The sequence below is a fragment of the Mustela putorius genome, unplaced genomic scaffold (assembly GCF_011764305.1).
Source record: "Mustela putorius furo isolate JIRA1106 unplaced genomic scaffold, ASM1176430v1.1 tig00000382_pilon_pilon_pilon, whole genome shotgun sequence".
Classification (NCBI taxonomy): domain Eukaryota; kingdom Metazoa; phylum Chordata; class Mammalia; order Carnivora; family Mustelidae; genus Mustela; species Mustela putorius.
Genome location: NW_025421367.1, coordinates 4,071,143 through 4,094,268, shown reverse-complemented (window position 1 = coordinate 4,094,268; position 23,126 = coordinate 4,071,143). Strand labels below are relative to the sequence as shown.

Below are 23,126 nucleotides of genomic sequence, written 5' to 3'. Positions count from 1 at the left end.
TCAAACACCGCATGTGGTATTTCTACCATATAAACCTCCAGTCTGCAATCCAGTTGTGTTGGTTTCTCAACGACTGAGAATGATGACACTGGCCATGTTCTTGAGTTCTTACGATGAGTTGGCGAGCACCGTCTGTCTACTTCCAGGGGCTGTGAATTTCCCATTGTCCCAGGGAAATCACACTATGTTCCACTGTGCAGCAGATCTCAACAGGTACTGTGATGGGTAAGAAAGTGCCTGTATTTCTCTACCCACGAGGGCAGGAAGGAAACACAGCTCCTGTGAGCCTAGATGATACTCTACTGGCCTGGAAGGTCAAGGGAATAAGACCACTGGCAGCAAGTCTGGCCCAGCTGCACTGGTAAGACCAGGCGATGGCCGACCTAAGGAAGGTAACGTGCTTTGCTTAAAAGTAGATGTTTAAGTGATGCTTAACACAGGCAGTATTAACTTCGCCTTTTGTTCGGGCCATCAACGTGTATTGTTAAAATTACTGCACATCTCCCCTCAGATATCAAGTATACACTGTTCTTGTATGTGTGTGTGTGCGTGTGTGTGCGTGTGTGTATGTGTGTGTGTTTATAGGCATGTGTCCCAAATCTTTCTTGTTTTTTGTTTCTTTCTGAATGTGATCATGTTTTGGATGATACCTGAGCAGGGTTGCCTTTTTTTATTTATTACCATTATATATTATATTATATTATATATTTGTTGCTTTCTTATAACTTTAGAGGAAGTCAAATCTTGGTATTAAAATTGTTTAAAAAAGGAGTAAATTGGTCCAGTTGATAAATGATCACTGGTCTGAAATACGAATTTGTCTTTAGTTCTTGTGGAATAACGTGCCAGCTGTCTAGCCCACACAGTGAGTTTGTACGTAGGATAGGGAAGCCGTGATGCTCTCAATGGGAAGATGTGCAACCCAAGTGACGGGGACTCCATGTATTTTATCTACTTCAGCAATGGAACTGCGACTTGGGGCTTTTGTGAATAAAATTTAGCCGCCTTGTATAGTCCTTTGAAAGAGACATATGTGATCTGTGAAAATTATAGTTTTCTTTTTTTAGAAGAAAAATTTGCAAAAGATCTTTCCAAAGATAATGTGCCACAGATCTTTTGTTTGTTGTTCTCTGTAATGAGGATTAATTGCTGTTTAAAAAAAAAGTAATTGACTTGTTAATCTTCAAATTCTTTCCTTTTCACAAGAGGATCGAGCTGTAAAAAAAAAAAAAAAAATTAATAAAAATTTAGAGAAATCATTGGGGTTGAATCCATGCTTTCATTTTGCCTGAATAAAGTAATTCCTAAAATTGCTATATATAATTACCACTTACAGCCAAGAAGATTCTGACATGGTGGAATAACACACCCTCATTTATTATTTATTTTGTTGAAATGGGAAAAGACATGTGGGCAGAGGGAAGCTCATCCTTCTCTTCTTTTTATTTTTAGGAACTTCTATCACACAGATTAACCTCTCACCAGTGTGGTATCTCCTCTTTCTGACATTAAGTACCAGGTGCACCGGTGACCATAATTTGCCTGTTTTCAATGTTTGTTGGGTGGACAGATTTGTTGGTACTGAAAGGCTTTGAAAGGCCATCTGGTCTCTCCTCCTTTGCTACTCTGAAAGAACTCATGTTCTTCCTCAGTGATTTTAGTAAATCAGGAAAAACTGAGGTGCTGAAATCTGACTTGCTGAATTTGAATCCTGGTTCTTGAGTTTGCTGTGTGGCCTTGGGCAAGTCACTTAACCTCTCAGGGGTTTTCTCCTTTATCAACTTTGTTGATTTGGTGTCTAACTAGTAGTAAGGTGGTAAGGATTGGGCTAGATGGTTCTGGAGAGCTTAGCATAGTACCTGGCATGAACATTCACAAACTCGTGGCTCCTTTAATTTACTTCTTTCCCGGGTGCCTGGGTGGCTCAGTGGGTTAAGCCGCTGCCTTCGGCTCAGGTCATGATCACAGGGTCCGGGGATCAAGTCCCACATTAGGCTCTCTGCTCAGCAGGGAGCCTGCTTCCTCCTCTCTCTCCGCCTGCCTCTCTGTCTACTTGTGATCTCTGTCTGTCAAATAAATAAATAAAATCTTGAAAAAAAATAAAATTTACTTCTTTCCCTTATTGCACCACAGTATCCCCATAGCTACCCTGTAGCCTCTACCTGTACACTGAGAAAGACCCCACTACCCTCCTCTTCCTTCTTCATTTTTTGTTCTGTAGATTAGGTGACCTCTACTTGCATTGGTCCTGCTGAACAGACCCCCATCCTCACTCAGCAAGCTTGTGGTAGAGTCGACAAGCAGCAGGAACTGGTAAGCACATAAAGGCAAGCATGTGTGGGGAAAAGGGGAGTCTTTAGTTCTCATTAAGAGAAGCTAAAGGGCAGATATCTCATTGGAACTAGGCTTTGACAGACGGGTCATAAAATCTTTGGTTTTCATCTTTTTCACATAAAAAAGTCCCATGTCCTATCTTGTCTGTTGGTAGATGTTGGTAGTTACTGTCCTTCGCTGGTTGTACCAGTTTATTTAACCAACCTCCTTGTTAGACACGGAGATGATTTCTAATTAGGTGCTATGGTAAAGAATGTTTCCACAGCCATCCCTGAATCAAACTACTTGGACAGATTCAGCAATTGAAATTTTACCATGTTGTCCTTAGGTAAATGTGTGCCATGTATATATGTATGTTGAATTAGGTTTCGGTCCAAAAAAGTTCACGCATTTCATCTGGTACCATCTAAGAAAAGTTTTCAACAGACATCTAATACTCAGTTCGTGTTAAAATTCCTGTAATTGTCCCTGAGAGGTCTTGGAGCTTCTTTTTGAAATCAGGATTCAGTCAAGTTTTGTGTGTAACAATTAGTCATTATATAAAAAATATGATGTCCTACATCTTGGATTTGTGTATTTCCCGAAGCATCCTTTAATTCATTCGTCCAAATCCTGTATTTCCCGCGAACTGGGTTAGGTCTTAGAGGCTGGATTATATTTGGCAGGACCCCACGGGAGATGTGGTGTACTTCACATTGTGTCCTATCAGGAGGCACCTAAAATTGTTAGTGAGGCTAACTTTGGATGTTTGGTTAGGATACAATCATTGAAACGCTGTTGTGAATACGGGCTTTTCCCTGGTCCCACACCTCTGACAGACACTTCGTGATTTTAGCATGCACTGATAACCTGTTCATTGACCAAGCCTGGGTATCATATTTGAAGAATGCAAGGCACAGGGAGGGGCGGGAATCCCCACCTAATTCTTTAGGTGGGAAACAGTGTCTTCTTAAATTTTGTCCCTATGGTACTATTTTTTCCCGTCCCATACCAAGCTGCCATTTGCAGGTGTGGGTTATATGACCAGTACCCTAACACCCAGTTCAAGTGCCCAGCTCGGTAGATGGGGAGAACGTTTTCACCTCAATCATGTAGTGAGTTCACCATTAGGAAGGGTTCTCAAGGAAGAGAGAGGAAGCTGAGCAGCAGAAAAGAATAGATGATCCCTTTCAAGCTGTTCCTCTTTTTCCTTTCTGATTTCTGTATTTGGGATATTACTGGCGCCAACTCTGAGGTGAGCTGTCCTTGCTCTTTGTGTCCTTCTCAGGTTTTGTATTGGCAAGCATTTCTGCACTTTGGGAGCCTCGATTATGGAAATAGATGTTTGTTCACTGTTTGCCAGGGTTGTTGGACATGACAGTTGTCACAACCCCAGCTACTTCTACTTAGGACATCTAGCTGTTGAGAATCTTCCAAGCCATTCTAAACGACTGAAGCGCAATGGGTCTTTACTGTAGTATGACCAGAGGTTTATGCTGGTACTTCGGCTGTGCTCAGATAAATGTCCCTGTCTCGTCTGTTTTGTCTTAGAACAGGACTCTGTCAGTGTCTGTGGTTTCCCGTAGACCACACTCCGCTGAAGGCAAGACTGTAGTGCGACATCAAGGCTCAGATAATAAAGACCTGTGCCCTTCCAACAGACTGGAGGGCAGACCTGGAGCACTTTCTAAACAGACAATTCTATTTTAGCCTCAAAAGACCGTGTTCCTGTCCTGGGTAAGTGCTGTAAATCACCCTTCTCTATTACTGGGGCCCAGTCCTAACTTCTCATTTACCTTACTTCATGGGTAGGCGGCAGAAACAATGATGGGTTTGTAGCTCTCTACTGCTAAATATTCCTGTAAATTATCATCTAAACAACAGCACACACAGACAGGTGCACACACACACACACACACACACACATTTTTCTACAGTTATGTACACTCTTGGATGTGAAAAACGAGTTGTACTCAACAGTATGGGCTTTAGAAGTATGTCTTCAAGTTTCACTATTGACCTCCCTGCTTTTCCATCTTTGTCCTGCAGTCTTTGAAGAAACTCTTCTTGCGGGCAGGACTCAGCACCCAGGATTGCAACTGAGGATTTGCCAAGCATCTTAATTAAGGTGGGAGTAAGTGACAGGCTAGAGTGGCTTTGCAGAGCTTCCCAAGCCTACATATACATGTAAATCATTTTGGGGTTTTAATTTTTTTTAATTTTTTAATTCTTTTATTTTTTTAAAGATTTTATTTATTTATTTGACAGAGAGAAATCACAAGTAGGCAGAGAGGCAGGCAGAGAGAGAGGAAGGGAAGCAGGTCCCCTGCTGAGCAGAGAGCCCGATGTGGGACTCGATCCCAGGACCCTGAGATCATGACCTGAGCTGAAGGCAGCGGCTTAACCCACTGAGCCACCCAGGCGCCCCTCATTTTGGGGTTTTTAAAAAAAGTCCTGTTTTCAACTGATTTACAAGTAGGCTATTAAAAAAATATCAAATGACATAAAAAGCATACAGAGCAAAAATTGCAAGGGCAGACATACTTTATCCCTTTCCTTCTAGAGTTAAAAGCCATAAAATTTGGTGCATTTCATTCTAGAACTTTTATTATGCACTTATACCTTGTTTATAAACATAAATGTGGAATATACTATATTCTCATTCTTTTCAGTTTCTTTAGTCTTTTTATGGTAATCCTATTTTGGCTACAAAATATCATGCAGTAAGGATATATCACCGTTTCTGTAAACATTCTTGTATTATGCATCCATGCCTCCCCCAGGCACCCCCAACCCCATTAGTCGGTTACAGTGCTCTACTGAGGTTTTGGGGGTTTTTTTTTTGAGGAATCTTGATACACACATCATTTTGCATTCTTTTAAGTATTTTTATAGGATAAATTTTTGTAAGGGGGATATCTGCATCAAAAGATAAGTTAAATTTAAATTTTTTTATGTTAACCAAACCACTTCTCCCAAAAAGCTCTCATACCAACTGTGGATGGGCGTGTATTCTCCACCCCCCCTTATTCATTCATTCATTCATTCATTCATCATGATAAATTTACTCTTTAATCTTTCTACCCCCCCCACCCCCCCAACTTCCCCTCTGGTTAACATTAGCTTGTTCTCTATAGTTAAGAGTCTGTTTCTTGGTTTGTCTTTTTTCCCCCACTCATTTGTTTCTTAAATTCCACCTATGAGTAAGATCTTGCGGCATTTGTCTTTCTCTGATGGACATTTCGTTTAGCATTATACTCTCTAGTCTATCCATGTTGCAAATAGCAAGATTTCATTCTTTTCAATGGCTGCATAATATTCTCCTGTTGTATATAACACATCTTCTTTATCTGTTCATCTATCAGTGGACACTTGGAATGCTTCCATAGTTTGGCTATGGTAAGTAATGATGCAGTAAACATAGGAGTGCATGTATCCCTTTGAATTAGTGTTTTTGTATTTTGGGGGTAAAATACCCCATAGCGCAATTGCTGGATCATAGGGCAGTCCTCTATTTTTTTTTTTTTTAATTTTTATTTTTTATAAACATATATTTTTATCCCCAGGGGTACAGGTCTGTGAATCACCAGGTTTACACACTTCACAACACTCACCGGCACACACCAGTCTAATCCCCCCCCTTTTCACCAACAGTGCAGGTGGATTCCTTTCTCCTATCCCATCTTCTCACCCACTTAACCTCCATGTAAGTCAAAGCAGAGTTTCAATTTCAGTCCTTTTTTTAATTTTTTGAGAACGCTGCATGTTTCCCGCAGCGGCTACACCAGCTTCATTTTCACCAACAGTGCAGGAGGATTCCTTTCTCTCTATATCCTCACCAACACTTGTTGTTTCTTGTGTTTTTGATTTTAGACATTCTGAGAGGTATGAAGCAATACCTCATGGGGGTTTATTTAGGGTTTTTCTTTTTTTTTTTGTTTTGTTTTGTTTTTTTTCCCTTAAGATTTTATTTGCCAGAGAGGAAGAGTACAAGTGCTCCAGCACGGGGAGTGACAAGCAGGGGGAGAAGCAGGCTCCTTTCTGAGCAAGGAGCCCAATGTGGGACTAGATCCCAGGACCGTGGGATCATGACCTGAGCTGAAGGAAGATGCTTAACTGAGCCACCCAGGCGTCCCCCTCACGGTGGTTTTGATTTGCATTTCCTGATGGTGAGTGGTGGTGAGCATCTTTTCGTGTGTTTGTCGTCTTTGGAGAAATATCTGTTCAATCTGTTCATGTCTTCTGGATTATTTGTTTTTTTTAGATGTTGAGTTATGTAAGTTTTTAATATATTTTGGATACTAACCCTTGATTGGATAAGTTATTTGCAAATATCTTCTCCCATTCAGTAGGTTGCATTTTACTTTTTTTGATTTGTTGTGCAGAAGCTTTTCATTTTGACATAGTCTCGATAGTTTATGGAACATAGCTAGAAAAACGTTGCTATGACCAGCGACAGAGAAATTACTGCCTGTGCTCTCCAAAAATTTTTTGTGATTTCAGGTCTCACATTTAGGTCTTTAATCCATTTTAAGTTTGTTTCTATGTATGATGAAAGGAAGCAGTCTGGTTTCATTCCTTTGCATGTAGCTGTCTAGTTTTACCAACATCATTTGTTGAAGAGACTTTTTTCCATTGTATGTTCATTTTTTAAAAAAGATTTTATTTATTTATTTGTTTATTTGAGAGAGAGAGAGTATGAGTAAGAGAGAGCATGAGAGGGGAGAAGGTCAGGGAGAAGTAGATTCCTCACGGAGCTGGGAGCCTGATGCGGGCCTTGATCCTGGGACTCTGGGATCGTGACCTGAGCCAAAGGCAGTGGCTTAAATTTAACCAACTGAGCCACCCAGGTGCCCTGTATATATATTTATTGATGGATATTCTTTATTGGTGAAGATTAATTGACTACATAATTGTGGGTTCATATCTGGGTTTTTTTCTGTTCCATTGATCTGTCAGTCCTTATGTTAGTACCATGCTGTTTTATTTACCACCCCTTTGTAATACAACTTGAAATCCAGAATTGTGATACCTTCAGTTTTCTTTCTCTTTTTCCAGTTGCTTTGGCTATCTGGGGTCTTGTGGTTCCATACAAATTTTAGGATTGTTTGTTCTAGTTCTGTGAAAAATGTTTTGATAGGGATTACATTAAATCTGTAGCTTGCTTTGAGTAATGTAGACATTTTAACAGCATTTATTCTTCCAGCCTATGAGCATGGAATGTCTTTCCATCTCTGTGTCATCTTTAATTTCAGTCATCAGTGTTTGAGAGGTTTTTTTTTTTATTAAATCAGTTTTTGGAGTATAGATAGATCTTTCACCTTCTTAAGTTTATTCTTAGGTATTTTATTCTTTTTGATGCAATTATAAATGGGATTGTTTTCTTAATTTCTTTCTGCTGCTTCATTATTAGTGCGTAAGAATGCAGCAGATTGCATTGTGCATTGATTTGGTATCCTGCTACCTTACTGAATTCATTCATCGGTTCTAGTAGTTTCCTGGTAGAGTCTCCAGGGTTTTCTCCTTGTAGTATCCTGTCATCTGCAAACAGTGAGCAGTGAGTTTTACTTCTTCCTTACCAAATCAGGATGCCTTTTATTTCTTTTTGTTATCGAGTGCTATAGCAGACTCCCAGTACTATGCTGAGTAAAAGTGGTGAGAGTGGACATCCTTATCTTGCTCTGACCTTAGGGGAAGGGCTCTCAGTTTTCCACCATTGAGTATGATGTTGGCTGTGGGATTTTTACATAAGGCCTTTATCAGCTTGGGCATACATCTTTGCCAGCTTTGGATACAATTTGAAAAACCTTATACAATTTGCACTCCTCTGACAACTGAAATTGACCATTTTGGCACAAATGCATTGGCCATTTGTTTCCAGTTCTGTGGAATGCCTGTTCCTGTGCTTAGCTCATTTTCTATTTGGTTATCTTTCTTCTAATTTGTAAATAAGGAGCCCTGGACTAGGTTACTGATTGCCTCTAACCCACTGTATTGACTCTTCATGCTCCAAACCTCATCCATGAGCTGCTTAAAATTCCCATTTCTTTTTTTTCCAATCCTGTTGGAGGTGATGATCGATCCCTAAGTGAGACTGTATGCACAACATGGACATACAGAATTTGAAGGTTCATTAATCTTCAGAACATATTACTTGTCCAAACAAATGACATTTATCCTGGATAAATTGAAAACTCTGAAATATTGGCAGTTTTGCAGCCCACTGGATGTGCAGAATGAATGTCACAGTAGGTTTCTTTATGGCCTGCAGAGATCAAGTCTAAAATTAATCACAGGTCAGTCCCACGCCTCACTTGACTGCAATCCTATTAACCTGATACTTGCTTATTTTAATAAAGGTAAAAGAACCGGGGAAGACTGATCTCTTATCCCTGTGAAGTTTACTTTGGTCCATTCAGTAGCCTGAGCTTTGTGTCGAGTGACATGCTTCAGAATGTGTTAACACGGAGCATGAGGCCGGGTGCCCAGCTGCCAGATGGGCACGTGACAGGTAACTTCAGATGGCCGTTGTCCTTACCTCCAGCCAGTCCTAATAAAGATGCTTTCGTAAAACCAATACCCTATGGCTACACTGTTCAGACTGAGTTATTTTAAGCTTCACAGCATGGCATAAGCCAGTTTATCTATTAAGCAGAGGACAGCACTCCTCTTGTGTGCTGTGTATTTGTCCCAAATTCCCTGGAGCAAAATGAAGCTGCTCAGCCTCTTTTCCTTTCATTTACTATATCCATGATACATCCCCATCCCTATGGCACAATAGACCTAGAAAATGGAAACCTGGGGAAGGGGAAAGGATCATCGGTTAAAAACTACTTGTGCTGTATATTTTCCATAGTCTATATTTTTAAAACCACCTTTCAAATTAGTCATTATTATGGTTTACAGGTGATAAACTAAAAGTGAGTTATGGTCAAGCAGCTAGTAAAATGTGAGACCCAGATTATGATACAGATTTGTCTGACTTTTATGATGAAGGATTTTGCTTGTGGGAATGAGCTAGAGGAAATGTGGCTTTTTTTTTTTTTTTTTAAAGTTGTTTCTGTGTTTTGGGTTATTTTTTTAAGATTTTATTTAAGAGAGAACACATACACATGCAAGTGGGAAGGAGAGAATGTAATGTCATCTACAACGAGTGTCCTAACTCTGTTTTAACAATTCATAAAATCGGATTGTGGGTAGGAATTAGGTCTATAAAATAGAACTTGAGAAGGAAGTCCTGAGACTCTGCAGTCATTAGACGGTGACACAGCACAGCGAGGGATTTTCCGAGTCTGATGTTGCTTTGCGTATGCCTTACAGATTTTCTCCATTTACTAGAACTAATAAGTACACCTCTAGTGCATGCTGAAATTGACAGGTTTTTTTTTTCTTTTTATGAGGACATGCATTATTTAATACAATAAAAAAGAAATTAGTGATAAACCTTTAAAAACACTAGCATAAAACAAAAGTCTAAAGTCATGAGCAGTGCAAAGTAAGCTTTAAAAATTAAAATCCCAGCAAATATGAAATAACTGAAACAGGCAACAGCATGGGTTCCCACCCACCCCCTTACCCAGCCACCCAGGGCCCTCCAGGTTGGAGAATATAGGATCAAATAAAACTTTAGCTCAGACACTGATGACTTTGAAGGCTGAATGCCTTGGCTCAGCAGGATACATCTCACTTTCACAATACAGTGTCAAGGAAAAATAACCAGAAGCCAAAAACAGTATTCCATCATCCTCTACCTTGTGCAAGTCACCCGAATGTCTGGTGCTGTATTTCCTCACGTGTGACTAAAAAGAAAGGCTATCCTAAAGTCTATGAAGTGAGTAATGTTAGTAATATATTTGTTAAGTGTGATGGGTTAAAATTTAGGGATACACAGAACTTCTTAAACGGCCACTGCCCTTCAAAATCATCATCTTGGGGTGGGGGACGGTTGCACATGTGCATTGTGTGATGCTGTTCCAAACAGGCGCGAACACTTTGGAGTTGTTTGCGGGACTAGGTGGGCAAGCATACATCTTATTTTACGGTCGTTTTTCTGGGAAGAGTTAAACAATACTGTTCACCGGACTTGCCTCTAAAACACCCAATTTTCAAAAGGCAGAAGAAAAAAATATGTCCCTGTTTAATAATTCCAGTATCTCCTTATTTTGTTTTGGTCATGATGGCAGCAATACTGGGTGAATCAAAGTTTCTACATGTTCTTTATATATGGCAGTATTCATTATAGCAACATCTTTAAAGTTCTAATACATGTTTAAAATTATTTTAATTCCAGAGTATTTTAATTTTCCCTTCTATCCAGTGCTTAACCTGAAGGGGAATAGACCTTCTCCTATTCTAAACATTATACCCTGCTAGTACCTCGATTCGGAACATTAGAATTACTGTGTACAAAAATGTCACACGGCTGGCTTGGCCTCTCTATTTCCTCTTGCCTCCATGTGACTGGAGCAGGAAATCAACCACAGGGAGGCCATCCATTATATTCTCTACTATTCTGTGTTCATGCATTTGCATATGTATTTATATGTATATACACACACAAAATGAATATCCATAGTTGTTGAATGGCTGTGGAAGGATAGTCAAATGCTTTGTTAGCATAATGCATATACCTAAAACACAGGAAGTTAGGGAAATTTCCCATATGGACATTCTGTTTTTAAAAAAAGTGTGATATCCTGTTCTATTAAAGCACAAGTTGTAGGTTCTTAACATTAAGGCATTAAATGTTTGGTTCTACTTCCCTCATTTCCTGAAGCCACATCTTTGATTACTTACCAAATATACATTCCTGTAAGAAAGTAAATCCCTGGCCAGGTTCCTTCCTTGGCTCAATTTCTTTGCTGTTTTTAATGTGCATAGTGCTCTCTATTTTCAGCAGAACCTGGCAGCCTGGGGTCAGCTGAGACCCATTCTCCTAAAACTTTACAGCTGTCCACAGGCATATTTACAGAGTGTTACCTGAAAATACCAAGGAGCCACTAGACATTCCATTTGTGTGCAATTCATTAAAAAGAATTTACATTCATTCCCTAGTAAGAATTATTTACTTCTCTGGCTCTGACTTAAAAGGATATGGTAGGTTTGAGTCAACAAAACTGTCTCTGTCCTCTTCCTCCCCTGATTCATAGGAATTAGCCACTCACAGGTGTAAACCCATACACCAGAAGATCTGTGTGCATAATGTGGGTTGATCTGAAGCCCAAAAATGTAGAGTTTTGACCATAATGTACCCCTGGGGATTAAGTCAAAACCAAAGCCAACAGCCAGCTCCTGAGGATTACTATTAGTGGTAATGAGGAAAAGATTTTGAACCTGGGCCTCAAATTGCACTCAGTGTGTTATGCAATATGAAATGAATGTAAATTTTAACAAGTTTTAGCTTTAAGCTTCTCATTAGTGCCCTTATTCCAAGTGCAATATGAAGAATGCACCACTAGAGAGCAGACAATTCCCTTAGGAAAAAATACATGGATTTAACCACAAAAGGTCCCTTTTCACACCCAGTAGAATGGCTGTAAGCAAAGAAGACCGTATGCTGTGTAGGAGAGGATGAAAAGCAACCAGCAACCTCATACTGTGCGGATGGGAATAGGATATAATACAGCCACTGTGGATAAGTTTGGCAGCTTCTTAAAAATTGTTACTGTATAAGCCAACAGTTCCAGTTGTATGAACATGTGAAGATAAATGAAAACATGTAGAGACACACTCATCAACATTCATGGCAGTGTTTAAAAACAAATAGAGACCAGCCTTGAAAATTCTCTGAACAGACAAAACCAATTTAGTCACACAAACAAAACTTCATTTAGCTTATTTTGCAAGACTAGCTTGACCTGGGTCATTTCTTGCTTATGCCTCCGAAAATCATAACCAAAACCTGAACAGTTCCAAAGGTGGTAGGAGGAAACACACTGACCAGTTCCCGCCATTTAAGAAAATTCTACTACAACCAAACGCTGAAGAATAAACAGCTGCTGCTTTCTCACTGTATAAGCTGCTTGAGAACAAATATTCCTCTGAGCCTCATTCCATGTTTGGTTTGAGTGCTCCTGCTGTGTACAATATACTTTTACTAATTACTGCTTTGGCGATGGGTTGGTTTTACTTCTGTTATTTCTGAATTTTTGCCATGTCCTGGCAACAGAGTCCCACTCGTGATTTCTTCTCAGGTTATTGAAATGCCAATAGAGTATTACCCCCACCTTAAAAGACCACCAGAGACGTGAGTCAAACCCAATCAGCAAGGGTCGTTTATTGCAGGTTGGCACCTGGACCTCTGCGCCGCTCGTTGCCGATAACGCCGAGAGGTCTGGAGCTGGGTCGGTGCAGGATTTTTATAGACAGGTACAAACAAGTTTCGGGTGGGGCTGAGCTGATTGATTGACAGTTTGAACAGGCATACTTGGCGTCAGTGGATTGGGTCAGGGGACCCGCGTGCGAAAGCAGACAAAGCAATCTTACAGAAGCAGAACTGGCCGGTTAGCCCACACATGCGAGAAAAGCACTATCAGGATATTGAAGGCCTGGTTACTATCAAGTAAAGACAATTGGGAGTCTCCTGGTGGAATGTTACATTCCTGCTATCAAGCATCCTTGTTAATGAGATTTAGGTTTAGAAGAAATTTAACTTTATTTACTTTTCCTTCTACCTCCGCCTCCTTCGGTTTTTTATGGAGGGGAGGGTGACATTAGGGCTTGAGGAACTGAGTTCTGTGTCCCTGGAAATTGGGCTATTGATAAGGTAACTTTTTTGTTTGTAAATCTCAAGGACATTTGCAAACCAAGGGAGACTCCTGTCTTGCAGGATTGTGATCTCAGCAAGTTAACCACTTATCATTTTATGGCAGTCAGGGGTGCCTGAGGAACGCCACACATATGGAGGGGAGCGGGTGAAGGGGGGGTGCGAGGCGCCAGCTCTTGCTTTGTCCTCAGCCAGCCTCCTGCTCCTTCATTATGATCTTGGGGTCGTGAGATCAAGCCCCTCGTCGGGCTCTGTCCTGGTTTTGCAGCCTGCTTAAGATTCTCTCCCTCTGCTCCTACCCCCTCCACTCTCTCTCCCAGGCGTGCGTGCTCTCCCAAAAAACAAACAAACAAACCAAAACCCAGTTTGGATCCAACAATTCTTTTGACTTTTGTACCTGAGATGTGGGTAAAATTTTCACAACAAAAGCTTTAAGATCTTTGTGGGTCTGTATGTTTGTGTATGCCTTTGTTTATTACAGGTGTGATTTTTTTTTTCTTCTTCCAGATGGTATTACCAAATTAAATTGCAAAAAGTTCTATTTAATTCGCTTTAAAGAAAATTAAGTGTTTTACCAAGTATACTCTCAGAAGTATAAAAGTACTAACCCAGATGTTTTTCAAGGTCATATGATCTGAGATAATCTTAGATAAATGAAAACTTGTTTAAGTTTGCTGGTTTAATAAAAGCAGGTATGTCTTCAAAATTTGCCAAAAAGAAAAACAAGATGGTTGGTAGTTCGATGCCTAATCCAAACATAAGTGTTTAAACCAGTAACTTGACATTTATACTAATTTTAACTGAATGATGGATATTCATTGAATGTCTAGATCATTTCTAAACTTACATTTAGCACTTAATGTGTACCTACTTTGGGCTTTTTAATTTTCTACAGGGAGATAAAAGATATTTGGGTTCATTAGTAAACATGGTTGATGCCACACCAAAAAAAATCTGAGGAAGAATATACTTCTAGAAACTATGAGATGTATTTATAAATTTGTCAACCCACAATTTTTTTCCTTAGGATCCTTAATTCCTAGTGAAAAGAGCTAGGAATTCTAATATATGTAATTAAAACTATTAGAAATAATAGGGCTAAAAAAACGAACTGTAGGGGCACCTGGGTGGCTCAGTGGGTTAAGCCTCTGCCTTAGGCTCAGGTCATGATCCCAAGGTCCTGGGATCGAGCCCCGCATTGGGCACCTTGCTCAGTGGGGAGCCTGCTTCCTCCTCTCTCTCTGCCCACTTGTGATCTGTTAAATAAATATAATCTTTAGGGGAAAAAAAAAAACATAAACAACGAACTGGAGATGAAAAGTAGGTATGGAGGGACACCTGGGTAGCAGTCACTTGAACTTCCAATTCCTGATCGCAACTCGGGTCTTGATCTCGGTCATGAGTTCAAGCCTCTATGTTGGGTTCATGCTGGGCATGGAGCCTACTTTAAAAAAAAAAAAAAAAAAGTAAGGAAAAAGAATGTTTTTTGCATAAGGAAAGGTATGAAGGACTTTGGGTTTTTGCCTTTTTAGGAAAAAAAATGATTTTGTCCTAAAGTAAAATGATTGTTCCAGAAGAAGAAAGGAAAAATGACAAAACCTAATTGGATATAGAAAGTTACAGAGGGTTTGTGAAAAGGGAATCTTGAGAAAGGAATCTCATGTGTGATCAAGCCAAAATTAAAATGGACTTAAGGTTTTTAAAATTTTTATTTATTTGACAGAGATCACAAGTAGGTAGAGAGGGGGAAGCAGGCTCCTCGCTGACCAGAGAGCCTGATGCGGGGCTCAATCCCAGGAAGGTGAGATCATGACCTGAGCCTAAGGTAGAGGCTTAACCCACTGAGCCACCCAGGGGCCCCTGCATTAAGTTTTAAAAAGATATTTAAGATCAAAAGTGTACTGATGCAAAATTAAAATTTCATTTCCTCTCTGTTAAAAGAATCAAGTTTTTTTCTTTGATTATTGGTCTGCTTTTAGTATGAAATTGTCAACAAAAAAAATTTTTAATTTAATGTAATTTGCTTAGGAAGCAAAGCTGTGTCTTAGAAAATATTTCCTGTGCTTTACACCTTTGAGTCTTCTCTATTAAAGAAGCTAAGGTTTTTTACAACTTTGAAACTTTTTCTGTATTTGCCTTTGAAATCATCAGTCACTTTGATTGAATGGATAACAAAGTATTTTGTCACAGTGGCCAATGATCATATTGGATCAAATGTTTTAAGTCTTTTGACATTTTTGACAAACTTCCCCAAATCAAATTCTGAATGAAAAAGAGAAGTACTAATTTATTTAGTCTTATTTGATACATTAAATTGCATGGGAAATGTCAAATAATTTATAATTGCTTTAACCTTCTTAGAGCCTATTTCTGGGATATAGAGGTCATTAAAATAATTAAGAAATTATAAAATTTTCAAGAATTTCATGTCCTGGTACAGTGTTCTCTTAGTTTCAAGTAGGATCTTAAAATATTGTAGATCATAAAAAATAACCAAATTTACTTGTCAGTTGCATCATTTTGGGAGTGTATATATAGGAATTGTCACCAGATATTTTTTTTTTTAAGATTTTATTTATCTATTTACTTTGACAGACAGAGATCACAAGTAGGCAGAGAGGCAGGCAGAGAGAGGAGGAAGCAGGCTCCCCGCTGAGCAGAGAGCCTGATGCGGGGCTTGATCCCCGGACCCTGAGATCATGACCTGAGCCACCCAGGCGCCCCGTTGTCACCAGATTTTTAAGTCTTTTGCCAATTATATACAGTAGTTGTTTACTCTGATGATTTTGCAGAAATGTTCCTGCAAAAATGCTTCATTTTAAAAGAAATTCATGGAAAAGAGCTTGACAATTATTCAAAGATGCAGGCTTCTGGGAACTTCCATAACACTACACTGGGTAAGAATTTCTAAAGCTCTAATGGAAAATTGATTCATAAAGCCGCTAACGCAAGATGGAACAAAAACAATTACGTACGACTAAGTGAACTTATGAAGATGACTAGAATTTTTATGATTTCATTTAAAACACTGCTGGTTCTTTAATGCTTTTTCAAAGGACCCCTTTTTCTCCTCTCTTAAGCTCTCTGTAACTTACAGCAGTTTGGCAAAGCGTATGTTTGCAACAAAGGCCGAAGCCTTTATTACTTTCTCTCCACCTGATCTCTCCAGATTTTGAAAATGATTTAATTAGTTCAGGGTAGCCTGGGTGGCTGTCAGTTGAGTGTCTGACTCTTGTTTTTGGCTTAGTTCATGATCTCCGCATTGGGCATAGAGGCTGCCTAAGATTCTCTCTGCCCTCCCCTGCAAACCCCACTCGCATGCGTGCACACATGCTCTCCCTCCCTCTCAAAAAAAAAAAAAAAAAAAAAAAAAGATTAATTGGTTCAGTAAGAATCTGTTCTCTTTGTAAAATGACATGGTTGGGTAAGTCCTAGGCTTGGCTTCCTAGCCTCAAGCTTTTTTAAAGTCCCATCTGAGATTCCTTATCAAAAGTCCCAGCAAACCAGTCAGTCCCTATTCTTGCTTGCTGCACTTGGGTAGCTAATTAGGTCAACTGTATTGAAACTGGATTTACTTTGCAAACAAATTAGTCTATTGTCATTATCTCTGATCATAATGGGAGCAATGAGAAAAACTACCTTTCTGGATACCTGGATGGCTCAGTCGGTTAAGTGTCTGCCCAGGGTCCTGGGATCGAGTCTGGAGTCAGGTTCCTTGCTCAGAGGGGAGCCTGCTGCTCCCTCTGCTTGTGCTCGCTCTCTAACAAATGTATAAATAAATAAAATCTCTTTTTAAAAATTGCCTTTCAGTAAGATTCTAGTGCTGTTGTCTTTGAGGTTTATTTTCTACCTGTAACTAGACTAGATTCTGCATTCTTCTGGTTTGTTCCAGTATCTGGCTAGAACTCCCAAAACGAACACATCCAGTTTTCTCCCACTCTTTTGACTTAGAAATACTATAAAACTAAAACTGCCGTTTTCCCCTAGAGCCATGCAAGCTTAAAGCTGCACAGTTTGATACAAACTTCAGAGAAATCCTCACCACAGCTCAGCTGTCTCACTCACGTCCACACTGCAAACCAGGAAAACCTGTCCGACTCTCACTGCTTGCCCCCACTCCATCCGAACCCAACACTAGAAATTTTCTCAACTGGCAGCTCTGCAGTTTGCTGGAACTATTTATCTTTTGTTGCCGCTGAAATGCATCTTGTTAAACTACTTGTTGGCTCACATTATACAGAGACCTAATTTAGGTGAAAGCTCAGCTGAATCAGGGCAGGACGGATATGAGGGTGTTTCAAGAAATCGTGAGGCCATGGATGCTAATACATCATGTTGTGCCTTTGAATGTAAGTGGGTTTCATTTTTTTCCCCCAAGTGGCTATCTCCACTCTGGGGAATCTTTTAGTCCTTGGTGGTGTTTTCCTTACAGCCATCATATTCACCTCTCCGATGCGTTCTCTGCTCTTGAGGGATTTCAGTGCCTGGCACAGCCGCCGACATACCATGACCAGACAACGGGATGAACGCAGCGGTAACCACAGGTACAGTGAAGATGGGGACTGCACGGCGCTCCGGTCTGACAACTCAACTGGATGAAAACTCTGAACACATGATTCTGTGGCGTGACTCGAACGGTGGTAACTGAGAACAACACTGTACTGGTTAATAGTACTCTCAGCCTGCCAAGGAAGTGACCAAAAGGGGGCAGTTATTAAAAACAAATGGAGAACAAACAACCTTAAAAACTCCTTGGGCCCACAAAACCAGTTTAGTCATACGCACTGAACTTACTTAGCAAGATTAACCTGACCTGGGTCATTTCTTGCTTACGATTCTAAAATTCATAAGCAAAACTTGAAATGTTTCCCTAAGTTGATAAGAGGTGACCACTGACCACTTCCCTGTTAATCACTGGGAAGAATAAACAGTCATGCTTTCCCACTACAAAGCTCTTTGATAATACACCCTTGAGCCTCATTCCGTGGTTTGAATGCTCCCAGTATATGCACAATAAACTTTTACTAATTACTACTTTGGTGATTGGTATTACTTCTGTTATGTATGCTGCTGCCGTCAGAAGTTCAGAAATAGCCAAAAGGTAACCAGTTGGTGACTGGATAAACAATGTGATATATACAGAAGAGGATATATACTAGTCAGCAATAAAAATGCTAGAGTATAGATTGGTTTTTGAGGTGAACCTCAAAACATTTATACTAAGAAGCCAGATGCAAAACTAGAATACGATTTCACCTATACCCAGAAAAGGCAAATTTACAGAAGGAAACCAGATCACATCACTGGCTGCCTGGGGAGAAGTAGAGATGGATTGCAGGAAGGGTCATAAAAATGCGGGGGCAGGGATTGGTGAAAATGTTTAAATCTGGACTATGATAATGTTGGCACAACTCTAAACTTGGTAAAGGATGGATTGTAAACATAGTAAATGAATTTCTATAAATTATACCCCAATAAAGCTGGATCCAAAACACACTGATTTAATACTGCATTAGAATAGGTACTGAGAAATGAAGCAAGTAGAAGGAAAAATGAGAGCACTGTTCGAATATAGTACAAATCGCCCTGTATCATTTCAGTCCTGGGCTCTGGTTTCCAGACAGGAAAAAAGAACATTGTTTGCAGATGAATGTGGCAGGGGCAGGGGAATCAGGTAAAAAAATTTATTACTTTAGGCCAGAGGCCAAAACGGAAACATTAAAAAAAAAAAAAAAAAAGTTGTAAAGCTTCAGGCAGAACACAAATATTTTCTTAATGAAAACCAGTACTGTGGAGTCACATTTATAAAGGGATTTATAGTATCAAATTAAGGGTCTGGTGTGTATAACAAAACTCATACTGGAGCCAAGAAGTGATAGACACATCTATGCCAAACTAATGTGTTACATATCCTGAATTATCCTTTATAAATTCCTGATTTTTAAATTTACTCAAGAGGGAAACTTCAGGGGGTGCCCTGAGTGGCTCAGTCGGTTAAGCATCTGCCTTTGGCTCAGGTCATGATCCCAGGGCCATCCAGCCCCACGTGGGGGGGTCTACTTCTCCCCTGCCCTTGGTTGCTCCCTCTCACTCTTTCCAAATCTTAAGAAAACACACAAACACACACACAAACCTCCAGGTATAACAAATACCTGGGACTAAAAACTCAGTTTAAGGTCTACTAAGATACTCAATTACAATGATTTTTTTTTTTTTTTTAAGATTTTATTATTTGACAGGCAGAGATCACAAGTAGGCAGAGAGAGAGAGGAGGAAGCAGGCTCCATGCTGAGCAGAGAGCCCAATACGGGGCTCGATCCCAGGACCCTGAGATCATGACCTGAGCCGAAGGCAGCGGCTTAACCCACTGAGCCACCCAGGCGCCCCTAAGATACTCAATTAAATTTTACAAAGCGGTCCAGTAGTAGTAAGAGAGAATATCAAGACAAAGCTACATCATTTTGTTTGGCTCTAGAGCGGCAGTGGCAACACTCCACTTGTGAAAGTACTAAAGGCTAATTAAAAAAATACACCTTTCTCTTTTGTAAGTAAGGGCTAGGCCCAGCATGGGGATTGTCATGACCTTGACACCAAGAGTCCCATGCTGTGCCTGCTAAGTGAGCCAGCACCCTCTGATGGGCTTTCCCATTACTGTTAGTTACTAGATAAAATAACATTTTAAGATGCTAACTAGATTTTCAGGAAAGCAGGGAAATCTCCAGGGACAATGTATAAGCAGGAATGGTAAATAGAAAAGCCATAGTTGTCCTGAGGACACTTGCCCTTATCAGCACTGGGACTGAGACTAAACCTTCCATGAATGGTAAGGGGAGGAGCCGAGGCAAGTATCCCAAATTAGGGCAGGAACCAAGAAGAGGGCTGTAGTGTTCCAGGGGCAGTTCATGGCCTAGAAAAGAAATGGAAAACCTGAGAAAAACATGGCCAATTTAGAACCTTTGGAGTCCCACAAATTCAACCAAGAAAGCATTCACAAAATAAAATCATCACATGCAGTGGTAGAATGGCACCATAAAGAAAAATTCAGTGACAATAAATAGATTTAGGACCCCCCCCTCAAAGACTTCAGACCTAGAATTACCAGCCACAGGATATAAAGTTAACTATGTATGAAATGCTCAAAGAAACAAAAAGAAGCAAAAAAGAAGCAAAAGCTTTAGGCCAAGTCTATCTAAAAGACAGTGAGATAGTATTTGGGGAATGAAAAACAGCAGTTGAAATTAGAGATTCAGTGGTGTAACAGCAGATTAAACTATTTTATTACTTTTCATTTCAGCACTCTGCAAGGTCCCAGAAAAAAAAGTGATATTCAGAGTTCGGGGTTGAAATTTTATGAGCAGAAAGATGACATGATAAATAGACACCCATCTAGATACATTATAAAGACACTACCGGGGGCACCTGGGTGGCTCAGTGGGTTAAAGCCTCTGCTTTCAGCTCAGGTCATGATCCCAGGGTCCTGGGATCGAGCCCCACATCAGGCTCTCTGCTCCGCGGAGAGCCTGCTTCCTCCTCTCTCTCCCTGCCTGTCTCTCTTGCCTACTTGTGACCTCTGTCTGTCAAATAAATAAATAAAATCTTAAAATAAATAAATAAATAAATAAAGACACTACAGAACAAATGAAAAGATTTGAATAGTAGCAGAAGGAAAAAGGAGATCCCATAGGAAGGAAAAGACAGCAGTTGTCTTAAACTACAAAGGAAACCAGATGATAGTGTAATAACTTCAAACTGTTGAAAGAAAAGTATTAACTAGTATTAACAGTAAGGATTGTATACTTGAAATCTGGTGAGACTAGACTTAAGTGTTCTCACCAGATGCACACGTAATAACAGTGAGGTAATGGATGTGTATATGTCAAATCATGTTCCCCCTCCATATATAAATGTAATCTCTACACCCAATATGGACCTCAGACTCAGCCCTGAGTCTTTAATATATAAATACATGATTTTGTCAACTACAACAAAAGTTTTTTTTTAAAAAACTTAGATATAAAAATGGCAGTAAAATGACATTTTCAGATGATCAGAAACTGAATGATCTTGAACTTCTTTAAAGTAACTTCTAGAAAAACATCCTTTAGAAAACAAAGTACCTCAGAAGGAATGTCCAAGATCGCAAAAGAAAAACGACCAAAATGAACTCAAAGAAATATGTTTACATGTGGATTGGGAAACAACTAAAATACTGAGTAACAAATGTTGGAAGAGAGATGATGAATTTTAGTGTGCTGAGCAGGGGGAAAGCAACCAGGAATGTGAACCACAACTGGAAAATTCGGAGGAGTAGCTCCGGAACAGTGCTGAAACTGGATGGGATTTTGACCTTCTCAAATATTGAGAGAGCAAAGGTTCTGAGACAGGTCTGAAAACGCTGAAGTATTTTTGGGCCATGAACTCTCAAAACTAACCAATGAGAACTCCCTTTCAGGATGAAGTTCCTAGAAACAAATACACATCTGAAAACACACAACTTAAAATGCTTAACTCATCTAAAATCTCAACACATACAACTAATTATAATATGATTACACTTCCTCTGTTGAGGAAGAGATTAGAAAGAGGCAAACATGGCAACGTATAAGAAGATTGAGCAGTGGGCTGCCTGGGTGGCTCAGTGGGTTAAGCCACTGCCTTCGGCTCGGGTCATGGTCCCAGGGTCCTGGGATTGAGCCCCATGTCGGGCTCTCTGCTCAGCGGGGGGCCTGCTTCCTCCTCTCTGCCTTCTTCTCTGCCTGCTTGTGATCTCTGTCAAATAAATAAATAAATAATCTTTAAAAAAAAAGATTGAGCAGCACGAGCTGCTAGTTTGATATAGTGCAAAAATAGTTTTATATAAATAAAATTTAACTCCATAATTGGCCATAAGACAAGTTCAGTATATTATCATGAAGTGGAGTCAAATAGATCATGATCACTGATCAAATGAAATTAAAAACAGTAATTTAAAAATAAACTTCTAAATTCATGGCTCAAAGAAAAACTTGTAATAAACATTATAAAATTATTTAGAAGTGAACATTAATGAAATGAAATAATGAGAATAAAACTTGTGGGATCCAGAAAATGTTGGCATTTTTAAAAAAAAAAACTTGCCAAACCGACTTAAAAATTCTAAAATATGCTATTATCAATAAAATAATGAACTGGTAGTGAATTTTGCCACAAAAGAAAACTGTAGGCCCTAATGGTAGTTCAAAAAGTGGATCATCTCAATGTTAAGTAATTCATAGAACAGAATATTCCATAACTCATTTCATGAGGCTAAAAACAAAACAAAGTTACAGATTAATCTCACTCTGAGCACAGATGTAAAAGTTTTTTTTTTTCTTCAAGATTTTTTACTTCTTTATTTGACAGACAGGGATCACGAGCAGGCAGAGATAGACAGAGAGAGAGTGGAAAGCAGTCTCCCCTTGGAGCAGAGAGCCTGATGTGGGGCTCGATCCCAGGAGCCTGAGATCATGACCATAGCCGAAGGCAGAAGCTTAACCCACCAAGCCACTCAGGTGACCCCAGAGGTAAAAGTCTTAAACAAAATATCAGCAATTAAAGTTCTGGACTGTATTTTTAAAAAATGACCCTTACTTAATGATCAAGTTGGCTTTAGCCCAAGAATGTAAAGATGGCTCAACATTTAAAAATTTTTAAATGTGTAATTCACCACATTACCAGATTAAAGTGAAATAAACACATTTACTTCAAGAGGAAAGTGTTTCAGGGGTGCCTGGGTGACTCAGTGGGTTAAAGCCTCTGCCTTCGGCTCAGGTCATGATCTCAGGGTCCTTGGATGGAGCCCCATGTTGAGCTCTCTGCTCTGCGGGGAGCCTGCTTCCCCTTTTCTCTGCCTGCCTCTTTGACTACTTGTGATCTCTCTGTGTCAAATAAATAAATAAAATCTAAAAAAAAAAGAAAAAAAAAGAGGAAAGTATTTCATAAATTCTTCTCCTATAATAAAAGCTTAATAAAATAGAAACTTCCTTGCCCTGATAAAGAGTAGCAAAAGCTAGTAAAATTCAATACTGTA

General features: G+C 39.6%; 2 long non-coding RNA genes across 3 annotated transcripts; both read left to right on the top strand.

Annotated features, from left to right (window-relative positions):
• Positions 1 to 2,061: 2,061 nt before the first annotated feature.
• On the top strand, positions 2,062 to 6,415 carry LOC106006161. Of its 2 annotated transcripts, XR_001180069.2 has the most exons (4): positions 2,062 to 2,313; positions 3,865 to 4,050; positions 4,363 to 4,441; positions 6,278 to 6,415. It is a non-coding gene; the product is annotated as an uncharacterized LOC106006161 (long non-coding RNA). The 2 variants fall into 2 exon arrangements; XR_001180068.2 differs by having other exon boundaries at positions 2,062 to 4,050.
• A 9,340-nt stretch (positions 6,416 to 15,755) lies between these two features.
• Positions 15,756 to 18,112, top strand: LOC123391864. Its single transcript, XR_006606560.1, has 2 exons — positions 15,756 to 17,427; positions 17,551 to 18,112. It is a non-coding gene; the product is annotated as an uncharacterized LOC123391864 (long non-coding RNA).
• The last annotated feature ends 5,014 nt before the right edge of the window (positions 18,113 to 23,126 follow it).